Source organism: Salvelinus sp. IW2-2015, unplaced genomic scaffold (genome assembly GCF_002910315.2).
Source record: "Salvelinus sp. IW2-2015 unplaced genomic scaffold, ASM291031v2 Un_scaffold3700, whole genome shotgun sequence".
NCBI classification, from domain to species: domain Eukaryota; kingdom Metazoa; phylum Chordata; class Actinopteri; order Salmoniformes; family Salmonidae; genus Salvelinus; species Salvelinus sp. IW2-2015.
This window is the reverse complement of record NW_019944977.1, coordinates 17,272-22,736: the sequence shown is the minus strand read 5'-3', so window position 1 is coordinate 22,736 and position 5,465 is coordinate 17,272.

Sequence of the window (5,465 nt, the reverse complement as noted above, 5' to 3'; positions counted from 1 at the left end):
GATGGCCTGGAAGACAGTTGGATCAGGAGATGGGGGGGGGAGGTGAGAGGTGGGCCTGGAGACAGTTTGTCAGAGACGGGGGAGGGAGGTGAGAGATGGGCCCTGGAGACAGTTGATCAGAGACGGGGAGGGAGGTGAGAGATGGGCTGGAGACAGTTGATCAGAGACGGGGGAGGGAGGTGAGAGATGGGCCTGGAGACAGTTGGTCAGAGACGGGGGAGGGAGATGGGCCTGGAGACAGTTGATCAGAGATGGGGGAGGGAGGTGAGAGTGGGGCTGGAGACAGTTGATCAGAGACGGGGGAGGGAGGTGAGAGATGGCCTGGAGACAGTTGATCAGAGACGGGGGAGGGAGGTGAGAGATGGGCTGGGGACAGTTGATCAGAGACGGGGGAGGGAGGTGAGAGATGGGCCTGGAGACAGTTGATCAGAGACTGGGGGAGGGAGGTGAGAGATGGGCCTGGAGACAGTTGATCAGAGACGGGGGAGGGAGATGGGGCCTGGAGACAGTTGATCAGAGACGGGGGAGGGAGGTGAGAGATGGGCCTGGGGACAGTTGATCAGAGACGGGGGAGGGGAGGTGAAGAGATGGGCCTGGAGACAGTTTGATCAGAGACGGGGGAGGGAGGTGAGAGATGGGCCTGGAGACAGTTGATCAGAGACGGGGGAGGGAGGTGAAGAGATGGGCCTGGGGACAATTGATCAGAGACGGGGGAGGGAGGTGAGAGATGGGCCTGGAGACAGTTGATCAAGACGGGGGAGGGAGGTAGAGATGGGCCTGGAGACAGTTGACATCAGAGACGGGGGAGGGAGATGGCCTGGAGACAGTTGATCAGAGACGGGGGAGGGAGGTGAGAGATGGGCCTGGGGACAGTTGATCAGAGACGGGGGAGGGAGGTGAGAGATGGGCTGGAGACAGTTGATCAGAGACGGGGGAGGAGGTGAGAGATGGGCCTGGAGACAGTTGATCAGAGACGGGGGAGGGAGGTGAGGATGGGCCTGGGGACAATTGATCAGAGACGGGGGAGGGAGGTGAGAGATGGGCCTGGAGACAGTTGATCAGAGACGGGGGAGGGAGGTAGAGAGATGGGCCTGGAGACAGTTGATCAGAGACGGGGGAGGAAGGTGAGAGATGGGCTGGGGGGGGTTTTAGGAGTCAGCTGCAATGAGGAAATTTTTCGATGACTTTTGACCAGGGCAATCTCTGTGCTGTGCTTGACCCGGAACCCTTATTGGAGAGGTTCACACAGGTCATGGTTGTCAGGTGACACTGTAGTTGGGTGGCAACTAAACGCCTCAAGAATTTCGCAAGAAACGGGAGGTTGGAAATAGGCGGTTAGTTGTTCAGGTTATCCGCGGTCGCAGGTCAGGTTATCCGGGTCCAGTCAGGTTATCCGGGTCCAGTCAGGTTATCGGGTCCAGTCAGGTTATCCGGTTCCAGTCAGGTTATCCGGGTCCAGTCAGGTTATCGGGTCCAGTCAGGTTATCCGGCTCCAGTCAGGTTATCCGGGTCCAGTCAGGTTATCCGGGTCCAGTCAGGTATCCGGGTCAGTCAGGTTATCCGGCTCCAGTCAGGTTATCCGGGTCCAGTCAGGTTTATCCGGGTCCCCCAGTCAGGTTATCCGGGTCCAGTCAGGTTATCCGGGTCCAGTCAGGTTATCCGGCTCCAGTCGGGTTATCCGGCTCCAGTCAGGTTATCGCGGGTCCAGTCAGGTTATCCGGCTCAGTCAGGTTATCCGGCTCCCGTCAGGTTATCCGGGTCCAGTCAGGTAACTCCGGGTCCTTGTTACTTTAGGATGGGCGTCACTGCAGCCATTTTTAGTGAAGGAGGTACAGTCGCAGACACCTGGGGATGGGATCCACCACCACAGAGGGCCAGGGAGGCATGCCTTCACCAGACATCTGGAGATAGGATCCACCACCAGAGGGCAGAGGGAGGGTATGCCTTCCACCAGACCCCTGGGGGATGGGATCCACCACCCAGAGGGACAGGGAGGGTAAGACTTCACCAGACATCTGGAGATGGGATCCACCACCAGAGGGCACAGGGAGGGTATGCTTCACCAGACACCTGGGGATGGGAATTCCACCACCAGAGGGCACAGGGAGCGTATGCCTTCCACAGACAACCTGGGGATGGGCTCCACCACAGAGGGCGTAGGGAGGGCATGCCTTTACCAGACACCTAGGGGTGGGGTGGAGGCTTTAGATCTGGTGACCAACTCTCTGATGTGGTGCTGCATCAACAGGAAGAGAAAACAGACAAACAGCAGTCAGATGGGGGGGGGGGGGGGCTGTGGTGGTTTAGCCAGGATGGGGGGATGTGGTGTTAGCCAGGATGGGGGGATGTGGTGTTAGCCAGGATGGGGGGCGTGGTGTTAGCCAGGTGGGGGTGTGGTGTTAGCCAGGATGGGGGGCTGTGGTTGTTAGCCAGGTATGGGGGTGTGGGTGTTAGCCAGGATGGGGGGCTGTGGTGTTTTATACACGGGGTACCAGTACTGAATCAATGATAACTATATACAGGAAGTACCAGGTAATAACTAGGTTATATACACGGGATACCAGTACTGAGTCAATGATAACTAGGTTATATACAGGAAGTACCAGGTAATAACTTGGCTATATACACGGGGTACCAGTACTGAGTCAATGATAACTATATACAGGAAGTACCAGGTATAACTAGGTTATATACACGGGGTACCAGTACTGAATCAATGGGCAGGGGTATGCCAAATATTTTCAGCCTCCTGAGGGGGAAGAGGCGTAGTTGTGGACTGTTCATGTCTGTGTTGGTGTGTGTGGACCATGATAGGTCCTTAGTGATGTGGACACAGAGGAACCTGAATCTCTCCACCCGCTCCACTGCAGTTCCGTCGATGTGAACGGGGGCGTGCTCGGCCCTCCATTTCCTGTAGTCCACGATCAGCTCCGTTGTGTTGCTCACGTTGAGGGAGAGGTTGTTGTCTTGACACCACCCTGCCAGGTCTCTGACCTCCTCCCTATAGTCTGTCTCATCGTCGTCGGTGATCGGGCCTACCACCGCCGTGTTGTCAACAAACTTAATGCTGGTGTTGGAGTCGTGCGCAGCCACACGGTCGTGGATGGACAGGAAGTACAGGAGTGGGCTGAGAACGCACCCGTGAGGGGCCCCTGTGTTGAGGGTCAGCGTGGCGAATGTGTTGTTGCCTATCCTCACCATGTACATTTAGGAGTCTCTTATGAGACGTAGGAGGTAAGGGGAATGGAGTATGATAAAAGAGTGATGGTACTTTTTGTCAGCTGTTTTACAAACAATATCGCATAAGATGTTGCCATAAAAATAACTTTAAATGGATTGTGTAAATTCCAGAATCCAGACCATGGAACTGTAATTTCCCCCAACATTCCAGACATTACTTTGGAGCTCAGATCAGACGGGGATGAACGTTCCGCTCCATATTCCTGTCTGGTCTCCAGAAGCTCTGGAACACTGAGGGTTCTGTGATCGATGGCTGCTTCACTCTGTGTACAGTAATGGTATGTGAGCTAAATATGTTCGCTGTGTGTGTGTGTGTGTCTGTCTGTCTGTCTATGGCGGCAGGTAGCCTAGTGGTTAAGAGCGCCTGCTAAGTAACTCAAATGTAAATGTCCAAATAAAATGTCTGTCTGTCAGTCTGTACAGTATATGTACAGTAGGTGGTGGTCCTGGCTGGTCCTGGGCCGGTCCTGGCTGGTCTTGGCTGGTCCTGTGCCGTTCCGGGCCTGGTCCTGGGATGGTCCTGGCTGGTCCAGGTGTCTGACTTCTCATGAGCTGCAATGAATCTTTAAACTGTCATTTATATAAATCAAATCAAACTTTATTTGTCACGTGTCGAATACAATTGTCACGTTCCTGACCTGTTTTCTGTTATTTTGTATGTGTTAGTCGGTCAGGGCGTGAGTTTAGGTGGGCAGTCTATGTTATGTGTTTCTATGTTGGTTAATGGGTGACCTGATATGGTTCTCAATTAGAGGCAGGTGGTTTACGTTTCCTCTGATTGAGAGCCATATTAAGGTAGGTGTTTTCACATTGATTGTTGTGGGTGGTTGTCTCCTGTGTCTGTGTTTGTCGCGCCACACGGGACTGTTTCGGTTTGTTTGTCCGTTCGTTCATTTGTGTAGTCATTTTTCCTGTTTGTGAGTTCTTCGTTTTATGTAAGTTCGCATGTCCAGGTCTGTCTACTCCGTTTATTATTTTGTAATTTGTTCAAGTATATTTTCGTGTTCGTTTTCGTTCCTTGTTAAATAAATATCATGTCAATTCACAATGCTGCGTTTTGGTCAAATCCCTGCTCCTCCTCTTCAGACGAAGAGGAGGAGGAAAATCGTTACAACAACATGTGTAGACCTTACCGTGAAATGCTTACTTACAATTCCTAAACCAACAGTGCAGTTCAACAAGAGTTGAGAAAATATTTACCAAATAAACTAAAGTAAAGAATTATCAAAAGTAACACAATAACATAACAATAACGAGGCTATATACAGGTGGTACCGAGTCAGTGTGTGGGGGTACAGGTTAGAGGTAATTTGTACATGTAGGTAGGGGTGAAGTGACTATGCATAGATAATAAACAGCAAGTAGCAGCAGTGTACAAAACAAATGGAGGGGAGGTCAATGTAATAGTCCGGTGGCCATTGGATTAAATGCTCAGCAGTCTTTTGGCTTGGGGGTAGAAGCTGTTGAGGAGACTCTTGGACCTAGACTTGGAGCTCCGGTACCGCTTGCCGTGCGGTAGCAGAGAGAACAGTCTAAGACTAGGGTGACTGGAGTCTCTGACAATTTTTGGGGCTTCCCCCTGACACCGCCTGGTAGATAGGTCCTGGATGTCAGGAAGCTTGGCCCCAGTGATGTTCTTGGCCGTTCGCACTACCCTCTGTAGCGCCTTACGGTCAGATGCCGAGCAGTTGCCATACAAGGGGGTGACGCAATCACTCAGGATGCTCTCGATGGTACAATTGTAGAACTTTTTGAGGATCTGGGAACCCATTCCAAATCTTTTCAGTCTTGTGAGGGGGAAAAGGTTTTGTTGTGCCCTCTTCACGACTGTCTTGGTGTGTTTGGACCATGATGGATCGTTGTTGATTTGGACACCAAGGTAATTTAAACTCTTGAACCTGCTCCATTATAGCCCCGTTGATGTTAATGGGGGCCTGTTCGGCCCGCCTTTTCCTGTAGTCCACGATCAGCTCCTTAGTCTTGCTCACATTGAGGGAGAGGTTGTTGTCCTGGTGCCAGGTCTCCGACCTCCTCCCTATAGGCTGTCTAATCGTTGTCGGTGATCAGGCCTACCACTGTTGTGTCGTCAGCAATCTTAATGATGGTGTTGGAGTCGTGTTTGGCCACGCAGTCGTGGGTGAGCAGGGAATACAGGAGGGGACTAAGTACACACCCCTGAGGGGCCCCAGTGCTGAGGATCAGCGTGGCAGACGTGTTGTTGCCTA